Raw genomic sequence first — 25,001 nt, forward strand, 5'->3', positions numbered from 1 at the left:
GGGAAGGGCGGGAGGAAGTGCTAAGGCCTGGTCTGGTCAGGCGGCGGGGTAGGGCAGCTGAGGGGAGGTCAGGAAAGAAACAAACCATGGTTAACGCCACAGACCATCATTTAGCAGGGCAGCTGTGGGTGGAAAATAATAGTAAGCCCTGTGTGGGAAGCTCCTCCCCAATGAAATATTTGGTGGGGGGGATATAGGCTCAGGATACAGAGGGATCTAGACAGACTAGTGCAATGGGCCCAAATAAACAAAGTGAAGTTTAATGCAGAGAAAAGTAGGTTCTATACCTCGGTAAGAAAAATTCAAAACACAGGTACAAACTGGGCGAAAACACTCAGCAGCAGTAAATGTGAGAGAGATCTCGGAGTCTCCGTGGACAACAAACTAAACATGAGCCAACAATGTGCAGCAGCGGCTTAAAATGTTAATACAATCTTAAACTGCATAAACAGGAATACACTCCAAGACAAGGGAGGTGCTAATACCACTCTATAAAGCCCTAGCTAGACCACATCTAGAGTACTGTGTTCAGTTTTGTTCATTACAAGAGACATTGATACTCTAGAAAAAGTGCACAGGAAAGCAACCACAATGATAAAGGGGCTAGAAACTCAAATATATGAGGAAGGGTTGCAGGAATTGGGCATGGATAGTCTAGCCAAGAGAAGGTCCAGGGGAGATATGATAGCAATCTACAAATACTTGAGAGGCTGCCACAGGGAGGAGGGGAATACATTATTTTCCAAAGCACCAGAGAGCCAGACAAGGAGCAACAGTTGGAAGCTGTCCAAGGAGAGATTCAACCTGGAAATAAGCAGGAACTTTCTGACGGTAAGAGCTATCAACCAGTGGAATGCCTTGCCCGCAGAGGTGGTAAACACTCCAACACTAGAGACTTTCAAGAAAAGCCTGGACTGCTATTGGATTAGTGTGATGTAGAGTCTACTGCACCAGCATGGGTGTTGTAATCATAGGTTTATAGGCACTGAAATTTAGGAATAAAATATTACTGGAGGGTGATGTTTTAGCCTAATTGGGTGCTGAATAAAACCTTATTCTTCCTCTATAAAAAGCAGCAAAATCCAGGCTAAATAAGCAAGCTGCAGAATCCATGACCATGTTGGGAAATAATTAACTTGATATACAGCATGAAGAAAACCTATAGCTAACTTCCATATAAGGAAATATATGCCTTACTCTCATTCCTTTGCCAATCACCAGTAAACACACAATCCAGGAAAAGGCAAAGAATGGAGCTTCCATTAATTACCTATAGGGAAGCCACAAGGGAAGCCTTATATGGTGCAAGAGTGAATGGTAGGGGGATGGCTTAATGTATGTGGTGTTCGCGAATTGGTTATTCTGTACCACATGTCAGGAAAAGTAAAATACAATAAAAGGAGAGATCTTGATACATTCAAGGTCATCTCATCGAGAAAACTTTCTCACTGTCACTTCATTCTGATGTGGCAATCATGGCATCCAGTGCCTCCCTAGAGGTCGACCCACTGAAGGAGGGCTGCATGCCTTCATTTGGTGACCTTTTCAACGTGATCCAGATAAAGGACACGTTTCCTGGTTCATCCTGACTCACCAACAGATAAGAAAGGGGGGGGGGAGGAGATAAAGTGTCAGCGCACCGAGGGCCGGCCGTGAGCGTACGGAGCACCCTCTTCCGTGAGTATAGGATCTGAATTTTCTAAGTTTGCAGATAGAGCATTTTAAGGAATTCAGGGAAATAACCAGGTCATCCATTTTAATTTTGAAAAATAATGGGAAAATTTGCCTTTGCCTTCAAAAAAGGATTTAGTTCATTTACTAAAGTTTATTTATCAAAATTGTCTCACCTATCTGGAAAAGGGCATGCTAAAATGTTCAATTTGGATAAAATTGGAAGCTTATTTTCATGAGGTGCCAAGAGCACCCCTGAAAATACTCTCCACATGGAGGATTGTTATGGAATGTCTTCAAATTCATGATAATGTAAAGAAGGGGGGTATGGATCCTCCCCTGCCATATGAATCAGACAATAAATTGCCACAAAAAGTGCAAACAGAGACTTCCAAAATTTATTCTGTAATTTCTTCTGCTCCAATAGCACCAGAATTGGAAATAAAAGGTGCTATAGTGCAAGGGTTAGAGCAAGCTAGAAGAATAGGAGATATTCTAGGGGATGAATCCTCTTTTTGTGCTCCGGTTGTTATAACTAATCAAGGGCAGTTAACAATAGAGCCTTTGCCTATTAAAATTCTTAGAGAGCTGTTATTCTCTATGGCATTCAAAGCCATTATGTTTTAGATCTCATTCATAGTATTACTGGGACATATACCTTTGCCCCAGGTGATTGGAGGGGCAGCCACAAGACCAATTAATATTAAACCTAGAACTTTATTCCCTCGCTGTAAAAAAGACTTTGGAAGGGTTAATCAGTGTCCTGCTCCACCAGCAGCAACAACTGCAGAAATGACAGCTGCAGGAAACTAATTGTGGGACAATCAGCCAGCCCCACTACAAAGGCTGAAAACTACATTCTCGTTTTGTGATTTCAGTGAAACTTTTGCTAAAGAAACTGTGGACATGCAAATCCCAGGTTCAACTTATTTTCTTCCTATTGATCATTCTAGCAGTTCTAATTTTCCTTCAACTTTGCCTTTGTTAGCCTATTCACATCGTGATCTTATTTCACGTGGAGTTCTTGCCTCACCTTTCTTGATTTACTCTTTTGATCTGTCTTCCACTGCTCTTCCAGTAACCTCCCCAGATTCAAAAGTAACGGCCCACATCAAACCTGTTATTTTGCCACTCCATTTAAAATTGTGGGGAAGAGATTTGATATCACAATTTGATGCACGTTTGATTTTACAGTAATTTTTCTACTCTTTGTCATGTCTGTTACTCCTCTTTCTTTAACTCTTTTAAATGATACCCCTGTGTGGGTGGATGAATTGTTTACATTTATTAAATAATTGGACACTTGCCATGTTTAATACTACCATGGCGAAAATTGATAGTAGCTATTGTTTTGGTTGTTATCTTATTTGTTTGTGTTGTTGTATTCAGTGCATTTTTTCATTGATGACTATGTATAGAGATAGTATAAAAATTAATGTGGTACAAAGCATAAGACAACCCCTTCTATTTCCCCCTGAGCCATATTATGATGGTCCACTAAAAATGAAAGTACCACCACAATTGCCAGGGGAAGAAGATGACTTTGCTTTTTAAATTCTTCATTTGTTTATCAATTTCGTGATCATGGGTACTGCAAAATTAATTGGGACAATCTGCCTTTTTGGTAGAAGCCACAGAACTTTTGGATCCTTTCCCCTCAATAATTATGCTTCCTTAAAAACAAAAACAGAGGAGATGTTGTAATCATAGGTTTATAGGCACTGAAATTTAGGAATAAAATATTACTGGAGGGTGATGTTTTAGCCTAATTGGGTGCTGAATAAAACCTTATTGTTCCTCTATAAAAAGCAGCAAAATCCAGGCTGACTAAGCAAGCTGCAGAATCCATGACCATGTTGGGAAATAATTAACTTGATATACAGCATGAGGAAAACCTATAGCTAACTTCCATATAAGGAAATATATGCCTTACTCTCATTTCTTTGCCAATCACCAGTAAACACACAATCCAGGAAAAGGCAAAGAATGGAGCTTCCATTAATTACCTATAGGGAAGCCACAAGGGAAGCCTTATATGGTGCAAGAGTGAATGGTAGTAGGGGGATGGCTTAATGTATGTGACGTTCGGAAAAATTGTTCAATTTTACTAAAGTTGGTGTGGGATTGGTAGTTTGAACATTTCTGAACATAAGAAAAATATAAATGAACTGAAAGAAATGATGCTTATTGATTTTTTAATAGCAATAGCACTTAGACGTATATACTGCTTCCCAGTGCTTTTACAGCCCTCTCTAAGTGGTTTATAGAGAATCAGCTTCTTGCCCCCAACAATCTGGGTCCTGATTTTGGCCCACCTCGGAAGGATGGAAGGCTGAGTCAACTTGGAGCCTGGTAAGAATCTAACTGCCAAATTGCAGGCAACCGGCAGGCAGCAGAAGTAGCTTGCAGTACTGCACTAACCACTGCGCAACCGTGGCTCTTAATTAATTTTACATTAATTTAAATCCTTTTAATGTTTTTAATTGTAAGCCATCCAGAGTGAGTTGTGAAACTGAGGTAGGAGGCATATAAATGAATGGTCCAGGATAATTAAAAATCAGCTGTCATCAAGCTGAAATTTCAGGTGTACACGGTGGCCTTAATTCCAGGCCTTTGAAACACCAAAAATGAAACCCAGAAATTGAGTTCTGAAGTGAACAGTTGCTGCTACACCTGGAATTGTTCTTGGCAGCTGAGCAGGAGATAAGTACACACAGATCTAAACACAAGTGAAATGTGTTTCAAACAGTGAGACAAGCTAGCAGCCTAGCAGCTCTTTTCAGAAGCAACCTATTTATTCTCCAAGATCAAAGCACTGAAGAGGATTCCTAAGTGTGTAATAAAAGCCATGGAAATGAAAAAAAAAACCCCAAGCCCTGAGAACTACAAACCAACATTCCAGCCTTGAGCTACAAATATTCTACACAAGCACAAATAATTTCTGCCGAGCTTCAAAGTCTGACCCACATGAGCTGTGAATCAATAAAAGTTCCTGCTGTCACAGATTGGCTATTTCAGTAACTTTCTGTATATAAAAAGTGTTTTCACAGGTCATATAAAAGCATTTTTTATACAGAAAGCTTTTTTCTGCAGGTTCTTTTAAGTCCAAACATTACTTCTTTGAAAGCTGTCGATGCGCAAGAAATTTGTCCAAATAGTTTTAAAAGAAGAGATCCCAGAATAGCAAGTATTGTAACCAAAATGCCATTTTTATAGACGGTCGGTGCACAAGATGAACCTGTGTGAAAGCCTTCCTGGCTTGGCCTCCTCTTCTCTTCCTACAGGAGCTGTGAATTAGTGAGAAGCCTCCTCTCCTGCTCAATCCACAGCTTACATTAGAGAAACATCTTTCAGCTGTGGCGAGGGGGGCGTTTGCCCAGGTTCGCCTGGTGCACCAGTTGCGGCCCTACCTGGATCGGGACTCACTGCTCACAGTCACTCATGCCCTCATCACCTCGAGGTTCGACTACAGTAACGCTCTCTACATGGGGCTAACTCTGAAGAGTGTTCGGAAACTTCACATCGTGCAGAATGTAGCTGCGAGAGCAATCATGGGCTTTCCTAAATATGCCCATGTTATACCAACACTCCGCAGTCTGCATTGGTTGCCGATCAGTTTCCGGTCACAATTCAAAGTGTTGGTTATGATCTATAAAGCCCTTCATGGCACCGGACCAGAATATCTCCTGGACCGCCTTCTGCCACACAAATCCCAGCGACCAGTTAGGTCCCACAGAGTTGGCCTTCTCGTCAACGAAACAATGTCATCTGGCGGGACCCAGGGGAAGAGCCTTCTCTGTGGCGGCCCCAACCCTCTGGAATCAACTCCCCCCCCCGGAGATTAGGACTTCCCCCACCCTCCTTGCCTTTCACAAACTCCTCAAAACTCATCTTTGTCGTCAGGCATGGGGAAATTGATTCCCCCTGGGCTGCTTCCGCTTTACGCATGGTCTGTATGAGATGTATGATTGTTTTTATATTAAGGGTTTTAAATTGTTTTAGTATTAGATTTGTATTGTTTTTGTTGTCAGCCGCTCCGAGTCGTCGGAGAGGGGCGGCATACAAATCAAATCAAATCAATCAATAAATAACTGGGTTCCAAACTGATTGATGAACACCCAGACCTGGTGTAGGAAGTAGGGCAGCTTCTTGGGGTCACCATCAAAGGTGGCACGGAACCGAGGGGGCGGCACTGGGGCTGGCTCCTATGTGGCCAGCGGGATGATTGCTTGTGGCTGGGGCCCTCCCAGTTGCTGCCCTGTAGGTGGTAGGGGCTGGGCTAGGGTGGCAACTGGGAGGGTCGGGGTGGCGCAGCAGGTAGACTGCTGTACTGCGGGCCACTGAAGCTGACTGTAGATCTGTAGGCCAGCAGTTCAAATCTCATCACCGGCTCCAGGTTGACTCAGCCTTCCATCCTTCTGAGGTGGGTAAAATGAGGACCTGGATTGTGGGGGCAATAGGCTGGCTCTGTTTTAAAAAACTGCTATTGCTAACATGTTGAAAGCCGCCCTGAGTCTAAGGAAAAGGGCGACATAAAAATCAAATTATTCATTTATTCATTTGATTTGTATGCCGCCCCTCTCCGAAGACTCGGGGCGGCTAACAACAATAAAAAAGACAATGTAAACAAATCTAATATTAAAAATAATCTAAAAAACCCCAATTTAAAGAACCAATCATACATACAAGCATACCATGTATAAATTCTATGCCTAGGAGGGAAGGGAAAATAAATAGATAGATAGATAGACAGACAGACAGACAGACAGACAGACAGACAGACAGATAGATAGATATTCCCAATTTAGCTCTATCTGCATCCCTGTGATCTCAGCTGCTCCATCCCTGCGATCGCAGCTGGACTTGTGCAGTAGGACTGGACATTTCAGAGGGTGGTGCCACACCAGAGCGGAGTTTGTTGGCTGTTGGGTCCCTGGGGCCCATTGGCACTGCGCCCATCTGTTGCTAGGGAAGAAGGCCCATCCTGCCTGGGTTTGCCTCAGCAGTATCAGGCCAAGGTCTCAACCATCAGATTGTCCCAAAGGTGTTTTCTTTGAGAGGTGACTGGACTTTCTGGGGGGGGTTTGAAGACATTTTGCTTCTCACTCAAAAAGCTTCTTCAGCAACTTTGCATGAGAAGCGAAAACAGGTTCGGAGAAAATCCAGAAAGTCCAGTCGCCTCTTGGAAAAAGCACCTTTGGGTCTCCCTTCTTGCAGTGTCCCTTCTGGCCACTAGATGTCAGGCTCTCCACATCCAAACAGCCTGGCATGCCTGGCCCGATCCCGCATAGGCCACCTTCTTGCCCAGTTAGCCGGGATATTTATGATGCTTTGTGTGGAAGAGAACATAAGAACCTAAGAAGAGCCCTGCTGAATTGGGCCAAAGCCCATCAAGTCCAGCATTCTGTGTCCCACAGTGGACCCCCAATTGTCCATGGGGATCTTGAGCAGAAAGAGAAGGCAAGACCCTCCCTTTCCCTTGACCCCCGCAACAAGTGGGACCCAAAGGAACCCTGCCTGCCTCAACCCACATAGAGGCGGCACTTGGAAGAGGAAGGAAGGAAGGAAGGAAGGAAGGAAGATAAGAACATAAGAAAAGCCCTGCTGAATCAGGCCAAAGTCCATCGAGTCCAGCATTTTGTGTCCCACGGTGGCCCACCAATTGTCCATGGGGATCTTGAGCAGAAAGAGAAGGCAAGACCCTCCCTTTCCGTTGACCCCCAACAAATGGTACTCAAGGGAATCCTGCCTGCCTCAACCAACATAGAGGCAGCATATGGACATCCGTTTCAATAACCATCTATAGGTTATGATACACTTGGCATCCAAGAATCTGTCTAATCCTGCCTTGAAGCTCTCCAGGCTGACAGCTGTCATGACCTCTTCTGGAAGTGAATTCCATAAACCAACGACCCTTTGGGGGAAGAAATATTTCCCTTTATTTGTCCTCCCTTTCTCACCTGCAAGCTTTAGGGAGTGCCCCCTTGTCCTAGTACAGTATTGTGTGATAGAGAAAAGAATTTTTCTCTATCCACCTTTTCTATCCCATGCATGATTTTATACACTTCGATCAAGTCACCCCTTAAACACCGTCTTTCAAGGCTGAAGAGACCGAGGCGTTGCAACCTGGTTTCATAAGAGAGGGGCTCCATTTCCTTCATCATACTTGTTGCCCTTTTTTGCACCTTTTCCAGTTCCATTATATCCTTCCTGAGGTGCGATGACCAGAACTGTGCACAGGACTCCAAGTGTGGTCTCACCATCGATTTGTACAGAGCCAATACAACACTTACCGACCTATTTTCGATTCCCTTCCTAATCATGCCAAGCATGGAATTTGCTTTTTTCACTGCTGCTGCGCACTGAGTTGACATCTTCATTGAGCTGTCCACCAAACCCCCCAAGATCCATTTTTTCTTGGGTTGTCTCAGAAAGCTTGGTCCCCATCAGTTGGTAGGTATAATTGGGGTTCTTTGCCCCGATATGCACAACTTTGCACTTGTTTAGGTTAAAATGCATTTGCCAATTTGTTGCCAGCCGTGCCAGTCAGGAGGAGGGGTTGAATGGAATCAGCCTGGCCTCCTTAGGTAAACACCAGAGGGCCAGGTATGACCCCCTCCCCAATAGGCTCTGCTCATGGTCACTCAGGTCCTTATCACCTCGCAGCTCAATTATTGCAAAACGCTCTACACAGGGCTACTCTGGAAAAGTGTTTGGAGACTTCAGCTTGTCCAGAATGTGGCCAGGTGAGCTGTTGTGTGTGTACCTACACACAGTGAAGGGCAGCCATTTGTGGCACTGCTAGAACGCTCTGGTGGAGGGGGGTATGTGTGCGCGCACCCACCCTTCATATTCCTGCACATGCACAGAGTCCTGGACTCCTGGCCCGAAGCAGTCCTTCCCGAAGGCAGCATACATACATACATACATGGATACTTACACACACACACACACACTGAGGGCCTTTGAGCCTTAGAATGCCATGGCTGAAAACTCTGGGAAAATTCCTGTGGATTGGACAGAGAGCAATAAAGTAGCCAGTTTCACTCGATGCAATTCATCCACAAGGAATGGAGTAGGGCCAGATCCAGATGCAGATGAAGCAGCCTGAGCTTCCCCAACAATGCGTGCTAGAGATTGTAAAACAATGTCGTCTGGTGGACCCAGGGGAAGAGCCTTCTCTGTGGCAGCCCCGACCCTCTGGAACCAGCTGCCCCCAGAGATCAGAATTGCCCCCACCCACCTCGCCTTTCGTAAGTTCCTTAAAACCCACCTCTGTCGTCAGGCATGGGGGAATTGAGATATTCCTTTCCCCCCAGGCCTATACAATTTATGCATGGTATGTTTGTGCGTATGTTTGGCTTTTAATAAGGGTTTTTAGTTATTTTAAATATTAGATTTGTCATATACTGTTTTATTATTGTTGTTAGCCGCACCAAGTCTATGGAGAGGGGCGGCATACAAATCTAATAAATAAACCTGCAAGGAAAAATGATAGGGTTCCCATTCCATTGCACACGCAAACCACAAACCTATGTGCTGCAGCTTTCGAACACCGAAAGTAGGTTTGATTTCGGGGGGGGGGGGGGGTTGTCTCTGCAACGAAGGGGTGTAGCATCTTTGTATGATGACGATTTTAATCAAATGACCCTTCTTGGCAGCATCCCAGAAGATCTTTATTCTCCTGAATAAAGTGAGAAACGAATCGGCTAACGGAGAGGACTATTTTTAATTGCAGCCACAATAATTTCTGAAGCACATCTGTTTGGAAGGGAACGCAGTACCAGCTGAATAATAAACCTCCGTTTGGGGGCTGGTTTATTTCCAGCACAGAAGGTCACGTAGCTTGTTGCTAGAAGAGATACAGAATCGGCATAAAAAGGCTGATTCTGAGGGTCAAAGGGAATAAGAGCAGCAAGAACAATTACGTTGACTCAATGCTCCAGTTTCTTCCCCCCAAGGTTGCACTTGGCCTCGGCCCTTTTCTTTCTCCTGCACACATCAGCCTGCTCTTCCACCCAATTCCTCTCCAGCCCTGTTGTGGCCTGTTGGACACCGGCCCCTCCAGCAGCCGAATAAGAGGAGGAGGAGGAGGGGGAGTTGGTTATGACCTATAAAGCCCTTCATGGCACGGGACCAGATTATCTCAGGGACCGCCTTCTGCTGCACGAATCCCAGCGACTGGTTAGGTCCCACAGAGTGGGTCTTCTCCGGGTCTCGTCAACTAAACAATGCCGCTTGGCGGGACCCAGGGGAAGAGCCTTCTCTGTGGCGGCCCCGGCCCTCTGGAACCAACTCCCCCCAGAGATTAGAATTGCCCCCACCCTCCTTGCCTTTCGTAAGCTCCTTAAAACCCACCTCTGCCACCAGGCATGGGGGAATTGAGATGCTCTTTCCCCCTGGGCCTTTACAATTTCATGTGTGGTATGTCTATATGTATGTTTCGTTTTTTATATTAATGGGTTTTTAAAATCATTTTTAGTATTTATTGGATCATTATTGTACATTGTTTTATTACTGTTGTTAGCCGCCCCGAGTCTCCGGAGAGGGGTGGCATACAAATCCAATAAATAAGAAATAATAAGAATAAGAGGTCAGCATCAAGGCAACCTGAAAGCTCCGAGGAGGGAAGAGGGAATGGAGCTGGCAGAGGGGGGGGGGGGGGGGCAGAGCCTGGGCCCTCAGTCAGCTCTCAGATGGAGAGTCAGCAGCTTCCAGGTCTGGAGGAGGAATAGCTGGGTCCAGTGCCTGCTGGTAGATTCACATAAGGCAGAGGAGAGCAGTGGAAATGCCCTTCGGGACCGTCTCCTGCCAGTGACCGATCAGAGCCTACAGGGTTGGCCTTCTCCAGGTCCCATCGACTAAGCAATGTCGACTGACAGGGCTGCAGGAGAGGGCCTTCTCTGTGGTGGCACCGGCTCTTTGGAACCAACTACCCCCCTCCGGAGATATGTACTGCCCCCACCCTCCTGGCTTTCCGAAAAGCCTTGAGAAACCTGGCTTCACTGGCAGGCCTGGGGGCCGTGAGCGACTGACACTCTTAAATTCCGGCCCACTGTAGGACTGCAATACATGAGATGACTATCAGAGCTTGCATTTGCGGAAACTAGCCTGTTTACAGCTACGCTGCCTCCGAACTGATTTAACTGTTGTTCATAAAATCATACATCACAATGTTAGTGACTACTTCACCTTTAACAACAACAACACAAAAGCACGCAATAGAGACAAACTAAATCTAAATCGCTCCAAACTAGACTGCAGAAAATACGACTTCAGCAATAGAGTGGTCAACGCCTGGAATTCATTACCGGACTGGGCTGTTTCTTCCCCCAACCCCAAAATCTTCAACCTTACATTATCTACAATAGACTTCTCCCCTTTTCTAAGAGGTCTGTAAGGGGCGTGCATTTGTGCCTACCATTCCTGCCCGAATGTCTTTTTTAATCTTTTCTATCTCTACTTTATACCTATATTATGTTAAACATACTACAATACAATACTATACTTGAATGACAAATTAAATAAATAAATAAATAAATAAATAAATAAATAAACCCCAGCGACCGATAAGGTCCCACAGAGTTGGCCTTCTCCGGGTCCCATCGACTAAACAATGTCGTTTGGCGGGCCCCAGGGGAAGAGCCTTCTCTGTGGCAGCCCCGGCCCTCTGGAACCAACTCCCCCCGGAGATTAGAATTGCCCCCACCTTCCCTGTCTTTTGTAAACTACTCAAGACTCATTTATACCGCCAGGCATGGGGGAGTTGAGATATTCCTTCCCCCTAAGCTATTACCAGTTATGCATGGTATGTCTGTGTGTATGTTTGGTTTTATAATAAGGGTTTTTAGCTGTTTTATTATTGGATTGTCACATGCTGTTTTTATCATTGTTGTTAGCCGCCCCGAGTCTACGGAGAGGGACGGCATACAAATCCAATAAATAATAATAATAATAATAATAATAATAATAATAATTATTATTATTATTATTATTAATAATAATAAATAAATAAATAAATACAGATCAGCTCCATGTTTAATTTAGAAAAGGCATAGTGTTAGGTGGAATTTGGTTAAATATTGCGAAAATAAACTACACCACCTAAAGAAATCATAATTGACAGTTCCCAAGAAGGTTAGCCAGTCAGCTCTCTGGGATTTGCATTCCTGCTTTGATCAGGTAGTGAACTGGTTGACCGCAAAGGTCCCTCCAATCCAGATCTTAAACACTGCCTTATTACAGTAATGATGCAGGCGATTTTGCCGGATGCAAAAAATGCAAGATGTTTCTAAGATCTGGATCAAAGGTGGGTTCATACCGGTGCAGTCCAGCACGCTGCTTTGTTAGCGGCCCACCAATGACACAATTTTATTGATTGATTGATTGATTGGATTTGTATGCCGCCCCTCTCCGAAGACTCGGGGCGGCTAACAGCAATAACAAGACAGCATACAATAATAATCCAATACTAAAAACAATTAAAAACCCATTATTATAAAAACCAAACATACATACAGACATACCATGCATAAAATTGTAAGGGCCTAGGGGGAAAGAGTATCTCAATTCCCCCATGCCTGGCGGCAGAGGTGGGTTTTAAGTAGCTTACGAAAGGCAAGGAAGGTGGGGGCAATTCTAATCTCTGGGGGGAGTTGGTTCCAGAGGGCCGGGGCTGCCACAGAGAAGGCTCTTCCCCTGGGTCCCGCCAAGCGGCATTGTTTGGTTGACGGGACCCGGAGAAGACCCACTCTGTGGGACATAACTGGTCGCTGGGATTCGTGCAGCAGAAGGCGGTCCCTGAGATAATCTGGTCCGGTGCCATGAAGGCACAACGGCTCCAGTGCTGCCTTTGCCGGTCTGCACCGTATCTCCCCCCCCCCCTTAATTTTTGGTAATTTTTCGTCCCTCTGCGCATGAGCAGAAGCAAAATCTCACTAGGGGACGAAACGTATGCAGCGCACCATTAGAAAAAGGTAAGAGGAACCTGCCTCTGATCTGCATGCAAAATTAGGGAGATTGGAACTGAATTGTGCAAAGTTCAAGTCCCCGGAGCCTGGAAATCGGCCAAATGCTATTAAGCTAATTGATTCATTAATTAAGGTACTCGAATAAGCAATCCAAAGGTGCCCAGGAGAAAGGTGTGGGGCGGAATACCCACTTGGAGGATGGACAGGGGCAGAGGTGGCTCTGAAAATGCAGATTTATTTTCTGGGACAATTGAACCTTTAAAAAAAACAACAACAGCCTTTGAAGTGTGTGGCTTTTTCTTTCCACTTTCTTTCAAAACTACCCACCTGCAGCACGTTGTGCTTAGTCAACAACAGCTTTTGTGCTTTTGCTAACAAATCTGCCTCCCAGACTATTTCTGGCTTCTCTTCTCAGTACAGGCTGTCCGGGCGAAGGAGTGTTAAGACACTTGCCTCACAAATAGGTAGAACACCTGCCCACGAGGCATGCTCCCCTTCTGGAATAAAAGGAAGGCGATATGTCTTATATAGAATAGAGGTCAGAATTAGAAAGAAGGAAAATTTCCATTTTAAAGAGGAGATTGGACTGTCTTTTGGCTGCGGTGCTGTAGGATTTCCTGCTTAAGCAGGGGGATTTCCTGCTTAAGCAGGACTTGATGACCTGCAAGGTCCCTTTCAACTGTAATAAAATAAAAATAAAATATTGTTATATACACTTCTATATAATGTTTTAAAAATTAATATATAAAGGCAGAGGTGGGATTCAGCAGGTTCTGACCAGTTCTGGAGAACCAGTAGTGGAAATTTTGAGTAGTTCGGAGAACCAGTAAATACCACATTCTCTGCCTCCTGAGTCCCAGCTGATCAGGAAAAAAATGGGGATTTTGCAGTATCCTTCCCCTGAAGTGGGGAGGGAATGGTGTAGTATTCCTTGTGTATGTCAAAGGTAGATCAATACAGAAAAGTATACAATCAATAAAGTATCTCTATGTATTTAATACTTAACTTATGAATCTTAATTTTTCAATACTTTCCAGCAATTATATAATTATAATTAAAATAATTAAAGTCAACTTAAAGAAATAAGCATGTCCATCAAATATCTCTATAAAATATATTCCATCTAATAAATTTAACTGTGTAACTATTAAATACTTTATTTTAATATATTTTCGAATCTTTTTTTGTGTTCCATCACTTGTAAACGTTTTGCCAAGTTTTATAAAATTCTGTTTCAGCTTGGTTATCTAACCGTCTCGTCATCATATCTAATTCTGCACATTCCATAATCTTCCTAAAAACCTCTTCATCTTTTGGAATTCCTTCCTTCCTTCCTCCCTCCCTTCCTTCCCCTTCCTTCCTTCCTTCCTTCCTTCCCCTTCCTTCATTCCTTCCTTCGTTCCTTCCTTCGCAGTGTTTAGAATATTGCAGGATAACTCTGCTTATGGCCAGGAGTTCAATCCTGACCATTTCTAGATTGACTCAGCCTTCTATCCTTCCAGAGTGGGTAAACTGAGGACCCAGATTGTTGGGGGCCAGACGGAATATGTAAACGGCTTAGAGAGGGCTGTAAAGCACTGTGAAGCGGTATATAAATCTGAATGCTACCGCCAAACTCTGGTTTTGTACTTTAGCTCTGTAAGCCACCTAGACCTCCATTAATGTCAGGCCCTGATATTAATTTTAATTAAAAATTAATTATTTTCCAGAAAATTGAACGGGTCCAAAGACGGGCTATAAGAATGGTGGCAGGTCTTAAGCATAAAACGTATCAGGAAAGACTTCATGAACTCAATCTGTATAGTCTGGAGGACAGAAGGAAAAGGGGGGGACATGATTGAAACATTTAAATACGTTAAAGGGTTAATTAAGGTCCAGGAGGGAAATGTTTTTAATAGGAAAGTGAACACAAGAACAAGGGGACACAATCTGAAGTTAGTTGGGGGAAAGATCAAAAGCAACGTGAGAAAATATTATTTTATTGAAAGAGTAGTAGATCCTTGGAACAAACTTCCAGCAGACGTGGTAGATAAATCCACAGTAACTGAATTTAAACATGCCTGGGATAAACATAGATCCATCGTAAGATAAAATACAGGAAATAGTATAAGGGCAGACTAGATGGACCATGAGGTCTTTTTCTGCCATCAGTCTTCTATGTTTCTATGTTTCTATGTTTATGTTTCTATGTTTGTTTCTATGTTTCTATGAACAAACAAATAAATAAATAAATAAATTTCATAGGTGCTACCTCCGTGGTCCTCCAGCTGCAGCTCCACATCTGTGATTCTTTTTTGACCAAAATGGGCTGGATGCAGCAGCATCGGAGCCAATTTGCATCTCCATCTTAGCCCTGCTGCTTGTTCATTAGCAAGGAAAAAGCCGAAAGGGTCCTTGATCAAAAAGAGGGAAGAGATGAGGATTTCAAAGTGCTCCATGAGTGGAGTCTGATTTTTAATTATCCCTCTCTAATGAGCACCCAGCCAGTCACATAAGCCCCTTTGGGAATAAATGTTTGCCCTGGACTCTTTAGATAGTCTGTATACACCACATCTTCCTTCTGAGCGAGAGGAAGAATTACGCTTCAGACCAGTGCTAGAATGTAATTATTTTGCATTTGCCATTTGCAATCAGAGCTCATCTCTCGTGAAATTAATAAAGCAGAATGTATACATGAAGAAGTGCGTGGCTACAAACCATATAGGATTACATTTTGATTTGCAGAAAAAACAGATCACGTCTGCATCTGAAACAGCCATCGCTGCCGAGTTCTCTCTCTACTGCAGGGCAACTTGTTATGTCTACCATTAAACAGAGTTTTAGTTTAGTGAGGGCCAGTTTGGCCTAGTGGTTATGGCACAAGGGTAGAAAGCCGAGACCATGAGTTCTAGTTAGTGATGGGCGAACCGAACCAGCACAATTCAGGTCCGTACTGAATTTTGTGGTGTTCGGTATGCCGAACACGAACCCGAAATTTTTTCAAACTTTGGGCAAAGTTCGGGGTTATGTTCGGCATTCAGAGTTTTGACGTCACCGGCAGGTTGCTAAGGACGTCAAGGTGATCACTTCCTGGATTCCATGGAATCCAGGAAGTGATCACCTTGGCGTCCTTAGCAACCTGCCGGTGACGTCAAAGCTCTGCCCCCGGAATCTCTTCGTGGGAGGGATTCCCCGTTCGGTTCGAGTTCGGGTTCGGTTCGGGTTCGGCCGAACTTGCTGAACCCAAACACCGTTGGGTTCGCCCATCATTAGTTCTAGTCCCTCACTTTAACCATGAAAGTCAGCTGAGTGATTTTGGACCAGTCCAGAAGAACGATTTTAAAAAGTTTCTTTGCAGATGAATTTTCAGATGGTCTTTGTTCTGTGAAAAAAAGCTATCTGCTTAATTTTGTAATTGTCTGTTCAGATATAAACCCTTTGGTGCTATAATCTGTTCATTTCTGTTATCTAGGACTAGAAGACCCCCATTCTATTCTACCCCCATTCATTCTAATTTTTCTCAATTTTGCTAGGGGATGAATCTGTGAACATTAGCAATGGCATTTAGACTTATCTACCACTTTACAGTGCTTTTACAGCCCTCTCTAAGCAGTTTAAATAATCAGCTTCTTGCCTCCAACAATCTGGGTCCCCAGTTTACTCACCTCGGAAAGATGGAAGGCTGAGTCAACCTGGAGCCAGTGGTGAGATTTGAACTGCTGAACTACAGCTGGCAGTTAGCTGAAGGAGCCTTGCAGTGCTGCACTCTAACCATTGTGCCACCCTGGCTCTTTGATATACACAATGTGTTATTCAATTATCTAGGGTATTTCTCAAACTTGGCATGTTGGAATTCTAGGAGTTGATGTCCACACAACTTAAAGTTGCCAAATTTGAGAAACATTTATCCAAAGAGTATCTAAATTTTGTATAAATACATTTTGTCCTGCTGATAAATCCCTGGCGAAATCAGTTTCTGCAAAGGTCCGTATTTTTTTTTTCTGGCAGGGCTTTCCTCCCTGGCCTCTTTTCTTGGTTGGGTTATGTTGTGTTTGGGCCTGGGCCAGCCGTTGTTCCCACAGATGGGAGAGATGCGGCACAAAGTGAGTGTGCAAGCCTGGCTGACAGCCAGGAAGACGTGGCAGACAGCCAGGAGGATGAGGCCACTGGTTCGCAGGACTCAGCAGACAGCCCAGGGGATTTGGTATGCAGTCCCTCAGACAGTCTTTCGTCCTTGGATTCCTCTGCAGAACAATTCATAGACATGCGTAGCAGAAGAGCGATGCAAAGGAGGGATCAATTGAAGGATTATTACAAGTCATCAGAGTAGCACCTGGGTTGGGTGTGGTTCTTATACTGAGGGCTGGATGTGGTTCCCTTAATGAGGGCTAAAGGTATTAAAGGGAACAGAGGCACAAGGCAAACTGTGGCTGTTTATCTGTGTTATTTTGTGGTTCCTGCTCTGAAGTTTCTGTTCCGTGCCGTTGGAGTTTTCAACCCAGCTTTTTCAGACACGTGGGAGCTGAAACCTCTGGGACTTGCTGTTTGCTCCAAAGATTCAAAAGGGCTCCTGAAACGTCTTTGCTCATTCCAGGCTGTCTTTGTTTGCTTTTTCCTGTGTTTTTGTATGTGGCTGAAGTAAGTCTTGCACTATCATTGTTTCCTGACACTAAGGATTGTTTTGAGTAACCCTTTTTTGTTTGTTTAATACAAGTTTGCTGATTAGCAGAGCACGTGTGTGTTTGATTTCTTTTCCTTGGACTGGGAGGCAGAGGCCAAAGAGTGGGGGGTGACTGGGTGGGGCTACATTCAGTGTATAAGATGTACCCAGGTTTTCACCCTCTTTTGGGGGGGTAAAAAGGTGTGTCTTATACTCCAAAAACTACAGTAATTTGTAGCTTATAATTGTGGAAAAGTGAGCCTGCCTGAGCCCAGTTTATGCCCATTGCCAACTCATAAAGATTTTGTTATGTTTGTCTTTTTCTCCCGAGCTGTGCAATTGGCACTTGAAGAAAATACTGCTGATTGATTGCTTCATACTGAACAGGCAGCGTGCCAAGGAAGGAGCTGCACAGACATGGAATTCAGAAAAACAGACATCAGGTCAAAGTTTTCAGGCTGCTGGCTAGAATTAGAATAGCAGAGTTGGAAGGGACCTTAGAGGTCTTCTAGTCCAACCCCCTTCTTAGGTAGGAAACCCTACCCCACTTCAGACAAAGGGTTATCCAACATCCGCTTAAAAACTTCCAGTGTTGGAGCATTCACAACTTCTGGAGGTAAGCTGTTCCACTGATCAATTGTTCTGACTGTCAGGAAATTTCTCCTTAGTTCTAGGTTGCTTCTCTCCTTGATTAGTTTCCACCAATTGTTTCTTGTCCTGCACTCTGGTGCTTTGGAGAATAGCTTGACTCCCTCTTCTTTGTGGCAGCCCCTGAGATATCGGAAGACTGCAACCCTGTCTCCCCTAGTCCTTCTTTTCATTAAACTAGCCATGACCAGTTCCTGCAACTGTTCTTCAGATGTTTTAGCCTCTAGTCCCCTAATCATCTTTGTCGCTTTCCTCTGCACTCTTTCTAGAGTCTCGATATCTTTTTTTCATCATGGCAACCAAAACTGAATGCAGGATTCCAAGTATGGGCTTACCAAAGTAGTATTAACATTTCATGTGATCTTGATTCTGTCCCTCTGTTAATGCAGCCTAGAACTTTGTTGGTTTTTTGGCAGCCGCTGCTCATGGCTGGCATTTATTTTTTTTTATTTTTTATTTTTTGTTTGTTTGTTTGTTTGTGTTTGTTTATTTGTTTGTTTGTTCGTTCGTTCGTTCGTTCGTTCATTCATTCATTCATTCATTCATTCATTCATTCATTCATTCATTCATTCACCGGAGCAGGATATCTGTGAGACCGCCTTCTGCCGCACGAATCCCAGGGGCCGGTTAGCTCCCACAGAGTTGGTCTTCTCCGGGTCCTGTCGACTAAACAATGTCGTCTGGTGGGACCCAGGGGAAGAGCCTTCTCTGTGGCGGCCCCAGCCCTCTGGAACCAACTCCCCCCAGAGATTAGAAGTGCCCCCACCCTCCTTGTCTTTTGTAAACTCCTTAAAACCTACTTCTGTCATCATGCTTGGGGGAACTGAGACATCTCCCCCTTGCCAATGTAGTTTTGTGCATGATATGACTGTGTGTATGTATTTTATATATTGGGGTTTTTTTTTCTTAGACTTTTTAATGTAAAACTGTTATTTTAGATTTAAATTATTAGATTTGTTACCATGTATTGTTTTTTATCACTGTTGTGAGCCGCCCCGAGTCTACGGAGAGGGGCGGCATACAAATCTAATAAATAATAATAATAATAATAATAATAATAATAATAATAATAATAATAATTAATGTCCACAAGGACTCCAAGATCCCTCCCACAGTTTCGACTGTTCAGCAAGGTCCCACATATACGGTACCTATGCATTTTGTTTTTCTTGCCTAAATAGAGAACCTTACTTTTTTTACCATTGAATTTTATTTTGTTAGATAACACCCAATGTTCAAGTCTATTTTGCAGCTATTTTTCAGGCTATTTGGCAGCATTTTAGATAGATATGTAACATCCCACACTTGGAATCCTGCATACGTAACATCCACCTCTGCCATCAGTCATGGGGGAATTGAGACATCTCCCCCAGGCCTATATAGTTTATGCATGGTATGTTTGTGTGTATGTCTTGCTTTTTAAATAAGGAGTTTTTAGATATTTTAAATATTAGATTTGTTATACATTGCTTTTATTATTGCTGTAAGCCGCCCCGAGTCTACGGAGAGGGGCGGCATACAAATCTAATCAATCAATCAATCAATCAATCAATCAAATAAAACATCCATGTTGTACTGAAAGAATTTCCTATGGAAACATTGGTACACAATCAAGCCCGAAGGTGGCATTGCTTTCTGTGTGGCTCCCATGGGGGGGGGGGGGGGGGGGAATCTAGGCACACTCTCTTTTTTATTAACATTGTTGTCAAGCCAACGTATGACAAGAAGATTGAATGCATTTGATGGGTCCATATGCAAACTGTTATAATAAGCTTAGCAGGAGCAACAATACTGCTCCATATGCTATTTAAGAGAAATGCTGGTTTCTTTATCCTGCTTAGGGTCCTACTCTCTCAGAGTCATGCATGTTATTACCCTATGGGTAATTAAAGAAATCAGTCAGTCACAAATTTAGCAGCAATAAATGTTCAGGCACAAAAAACATTGCTTTGGATAAGATAAAACTAGATTTTGGAACGGTGTTGCAATATAGGTGAAACTCGAAAAATTAGAATATCATGCAAAAGTTCATTTCAGTAATGCATCTTAAAAGGTGAAACGTAATATATGGGAGAGACATTATATGCAAGGAAAGATAGTACAAGCCGTGATTTGTCATAATTGTGATGATTATGGGGTACAGCTCATGAAAACCCCAAATCCACCATCTCAGAAAATTAGAATATTTTACGCAATAAATAAAACAACGATTGTACCTCTGATATTGTACCTCAATATCAGACCTCTGAAAAGTGTAAGTATGCAGAACTTGGTTTGGGCCCCTTTTGCAGAATTTACTGCCTCCATGCGACGTGGCATCAACGCTATCAGCCTGTGGCACTGCTAAGGTGTTATGGAAGACCAGGATGCTTCAATAGTGGCCTTCAGCTCTTCTGCATTGTCCCATGTCATGTCTTTCATCTTTCTCTTGGCAATGCCCCATAGATTCTCTATGGGGATCAGGTCAGGCGAGCTTGCTGGCCAATCAAGCATAGTAATCCCATGGTGTTTTTCAGAATATAAGACACACCTTGGTTTTGGGAGAGAAAAACAAGAAGAAAAAATCTGCCTCTGCCTTCCAGCAATTTGCCTCCCAGTTGTTGTGGTTAGCTCTGGCCCAGCTCCTGCCCCAAGGACTGTGGATGTGGGGGAGACATCCACATGCTGCAGGCCTGTTTTGCCCCCGGTGGAATCTGATGATGAAGGTTCCTCTCACCAAGAAGACATGAGTGACAGGGAGGAGGAGAGTGTGGCAGACAGCTCAGAAGGAGATCAATTATCTAGCTCCTCCTTGGATTCAGAACAAGAGTTAATGATACAGCCACGCATGCGGAGAGCGATGCATAGGCAACAACAACTGAGAGATTATTATCAAAGAAAATGAGGCCACCTGTGGTTGGGTGGGTATGTGGTCATTAGTGAGGTTGCTATAAATAGCAGCCTGTGGGTTTGGCCATTGTGGAGGATTATCTGATCGTTGTGTTTCGTGACTGCTTTCCTGACTTTGACCTTTTGTGTGCTGATCTTTCCCCGCTTTGAAACTAAACCAGAGCAAAGTGTGTTTCACTTTGTGAAAGAAGAAGGACTGTGAATTGCCTCACAGCTGCAAGCTAAGTATGACAGAACTGATAAGGGACTTGTACAAATTACCAGTTTGTTTGGAGACGAGTGCTCTTGGCTATACAAAAAGAAGGCTTAGTTTAAATGAATTTTCATTATAAAGAACATTGTTTTGAATTTTCAAATGTGTGTGTGTCTGAAATTTATACCTGTGAATTTTTGGGAGGAGTCTACCAGTAAACAGCAAAAAGCAAACAGCACAGATGATATACACCGTTTGCTATGTATTTCTGTGCATGTGTGTCTGACCCATAGAATTGGAAAAATGTACATTATGGCAGTACAGTATATCAATGCCAGAAAGTTTTCTTAAATGTAGTCACACTAACTCCTCTCAATTATTTAACTAGATCTACTCCAAGCATAACTAAGTGAGTGTTTAACTCTCCTGCCTTATCTTAATACTAAACAGGACACTGTTCCATTTCAGATTATACTTGTACAGGCTTTGGTGCCTTTGGCAAAGTGGGCAGTGCCAAGTTCTGCTGGAAAATGAAGTCACCATCCCCATAAATCTCATACACGGATAGAAGCATGGAGGGCTCCTAAATCTCCCAGTAGGTGGCTGCATTTGACCCTGGATTTAATGAAGCACAGTGGACCAACACCAGCAGATGACACGGCTCCCCAAATCAACACCTGTAGGTCAGATGCCCCAGGCCTGGTGGAATGGTGTCCCAACAACCGTAACAGTCATCCCTCACCTGTTGACGCCACATCGTCCGAACAAACACACACCCTCCACCATGTCTCGAAATAAGTGCGAGAAACATACTCTCCAGCCAGGAAGAAAGATATTTCTGTAAGTCATTTAAAGAAATAAATTCCTCTCCTGATGGCAACACACACAAGGCTCCACGCTTAGCTAAAATACACCCGAGTATAAGTAATAAATGCTGGAAGTGTAAAACAGTCATAGGAACATATTATCACATCTGGTGGTTATGCCCGTAAGCAAAAAAAATTTGGACTAGAACTCAGAGCTGGTTGGAAGAAATATTGGAATATAAATTAGAAACAAAACCAGAAATGTATTTATTGGGAATAATCAGAGGTCAACACAGCAAAGAAGACTATTATTTAATAACCCACATATTAACATCAGCAAGATTGGCATTCGCACAAAATTGGAAACAAGAAAAGATACCAAACGAAGAGATGGTGATCAATAAAATGTTAGACTGCGCTAAACTAAGTAAGTTAACGTATGAACTACAGGATAAACAAAATAAGAACTACTATAGAGTGTGGGAGAAACTCTATAATTGGATAAGGGGGGGGAAACAAGAAAAGGAATTCGTATTAAGGAAATATAATGTAAAAACCCCCAGAATTGTTAAATATTAATTGTTATGTACAATAGATAAGTATAAATGTTTAATGTTGTTTGTATGTTTGTCGATATAAAATAATAATATTTTTTTTTAAAAAGAAAGAAAGAAATTCCTCTACTGATGGCAACACACACGAGGCTCCACACTGGAGGAACTTTAATAGTATTTTCAGTTTGGATGCTGTGGGATCTGCCAGCTGGATTTGCAATTGTGCCATCGCAAGAGAACAAACGGCAGTCTTTTTCATCCGTCTGCCTGTTGGACGGGGCCTGGACCAGATGTCCATTCTGGGCTCCGCAGGAAAGCTGCCTCTCACGCCAAGAAATCTTTGGATAGACTTGTGAACTCATGGACCCAATTGCGAACAGCCTCGTGGAAAAGCAATCCCAAAAACCTGGCTTTCCCAAATTGCCATTTTTAACAGCTTCTCGTCCATTGCTTGTTCAAAATAAATAAAAATAAAAATAAAAATGAGATTATTCAATCAGTTGCATGTGGCTGTACAGTTATTATGTTTTTTTCCCTTCTGGGCTAGCGAGATCTGGCTTTTCCTGAGCATAGATGACAGAAGCATTTTATCAACATTAGGAAATCGCATTGCAGGCTTCCATTGGCAACTGGTCTGGTTTAAAGCCTGTTTAGAAACAGCAGCCGATTGGATGGTTTTTCTTTTTAAGACAAAATGCTCCTGATGCTACCGAACTGCATAGCTAGAGGTTCTCCCAAGCCCCTGCAAATCCACAGCAGCCCACCCCTGGATCCAATCCATTTTTGCAGGGTGAGATGCAGTAGCAGTATCCTACTGGTATAGCCGGTGCCATCATACCATAGAAACATAGAAACATAGAAACATAGAAGTCTGACGGCAGAAAAAGACCTCATGGTCCATCTAGTCTGCCCTTATACTATTTCCTGTATTTTATCTTAGGATGGATATATGTTTATTCCAGGCATGTTTAAATTCAGTTACTGTGGATTTATCTACCACGTCTGCTGGAAGTTTGTTCCAAGGATCTACTACTCTTTCAGTAAAATAATATTTTCTCATGTTGCTTTTGATCTTTCCCCCAACTAACTTCAGATTGTGTCCCCTTGTTCTTGTGTTCACTTTCCTATTAAAAACACTTCCCTCCTGGACCTTATTTAAGCCTTTAACATATTTAAATGTTTCGATCATGTCCCCCCTTTTCCTTCTGTCCTCCAGACTATACAGATTGAGTTCATTAAGTTTAAGTTTAAGTTTAATCAGATTTGTATGCCGCCCCTCTCCGCAGACTCGGAGTCTTTCCTGATACGTTTTATGCTTAAAACCTTCCACCATTCTTGTAGCCCATCTTTGGACCCGTTCAATTTTGTCAATATTTTTTTGTAGGTGAGGTCTCCAGAACTGAACAGAGTACAGTGATCCCCCGAGTTTTGCGATCTCGATCTTTGCGAAAGGCTATATCGCGATTTTTCCACCCGATGACGTCACTCCCTTCCTTTCTCATCTTTCTTTCTCTCTCTCTTTCTCTATCTTGCTTCTTCCTCTCTCACACTCTCTTCCTCCCTCTCTCATCTCTTTGTTTCCTTCTTTCTCTTTCTCTATCTCTCCCCCTCTTGCTCTCGAGCGGCGGGCGGCACCCAGGGAAGGTTCCTTCGACCGCCCACCAGCTGATCTGCTCGGCAGCGCAGTAGCAGCGAGGAGCCGAAGATGGGGTTTCCCCTTTGCATGGGCAACGGGGGAAACCCCATCTTCGGCTCCTCGCTGCTACTGTGCTGCCGAGCAGATCAGCTGGTGGGGCGGCCGAAGGAACCTTCCCTGGGTCTTCAACTCCCAGAGCGGCGGACAAGCGGCGGCCGGACAAGAAAAGCGGCGGCCGGACAAGTGGAAAAGCGGCGGACAAGCGGCGGGCGGAAAAGCGGCGAGCGGACAAGCGGCCGGACAAGCGGAAAAGCGGCGGCCGGAAAAGCGGCGGACAAGCGGAAAAGCGGCGGACAAGCGGGCAGGCAGGCGGCTCAGCTGCTGGGTCTTCCCAGGTGCGGAAGTAAAAACACCATCTGCGCATGCGCGGCCATGGAAAAAGGGGCACGCATGCGCAGATAATGTTTTTACTTCCGCACCACTACATCCCGAAAAATCGATTATCGCGAGGGGTCTTGGAACGGAACCCTCGCGATAATCGGGGGATCACTGTATTCCAAATGTGGTCTCACCAGCACTCTATATAGCGGGATCATAATCTCCTTCTTCCTGCTTGTTATACCTCTAGCTATGCAGCCAAGCATCCTACTTGCTTTCCCTACCACCTGACTGCATTTTTCACCTATTATGAGACTACAGTATACCAGTAGCGAAAATTGCGTACAGCTCTGCCTCTCCAGTGTGCACACTCATGTGTGTGCACATCCGATCAAGATTTTGTTTCTGCACATTATTATTATTATTATTATTATTATTATTATTATTATTATTTTATTAGATTTGTACGCCACCCCTCTCCAAAGACTTGGGGCGGCTCACAACAGTAATAAAAACAATAGAGTAGTGGAACAAATCTAATATTAAAAAACATATAAAACCCTATCATTATTTAAAAAACCAAACAGCACATTCATACCAAACATAAAAGTATAAAA

The 25,001-nt window shown here is 43.5% G+C and overlaps 1 long non-coding RNA gene across 2 annotated transcripts; it reads left to right on the forward strand.

Moving 5' to 3' along the window:
• On the forward strand, window positions 1–22,853 carry LOC139171022 (uncharacterized). Of its 2 annotated transcripts, none has more exons than XR_011559691.1 (3): window positions 1–831; window positions 21,479–21,850; window positions 22,481–22,853. It is a non-coding gene; the product is annotated as an uncharacterized lncRNA (long non-coding RNA). The 2 variants fall into 2 exon arrangements; XR_011559690.1 differs by having other exon boundaries at window positions 42–831; window positions 21,479–22,243; window positions 22,481–22,804.
• Window positions 22,854–25,001: the final 2,148 nt, after the last annotated feature.

This window comes from Erythrolamprus reginae, chromosome 8 (assembly GCF_031021105.1).
Source record: "Erythrolamprus reginae isolate rEryReg1 chromosome 8, rEryReg1.hap1, whole genome shotgun sequence".
NCBI lineage: Eukaryota > Metazoa > Chordata > Lepidosauria > Squamata > Dipsadidae > Erythrolamprus > Erythrolamprus reginae.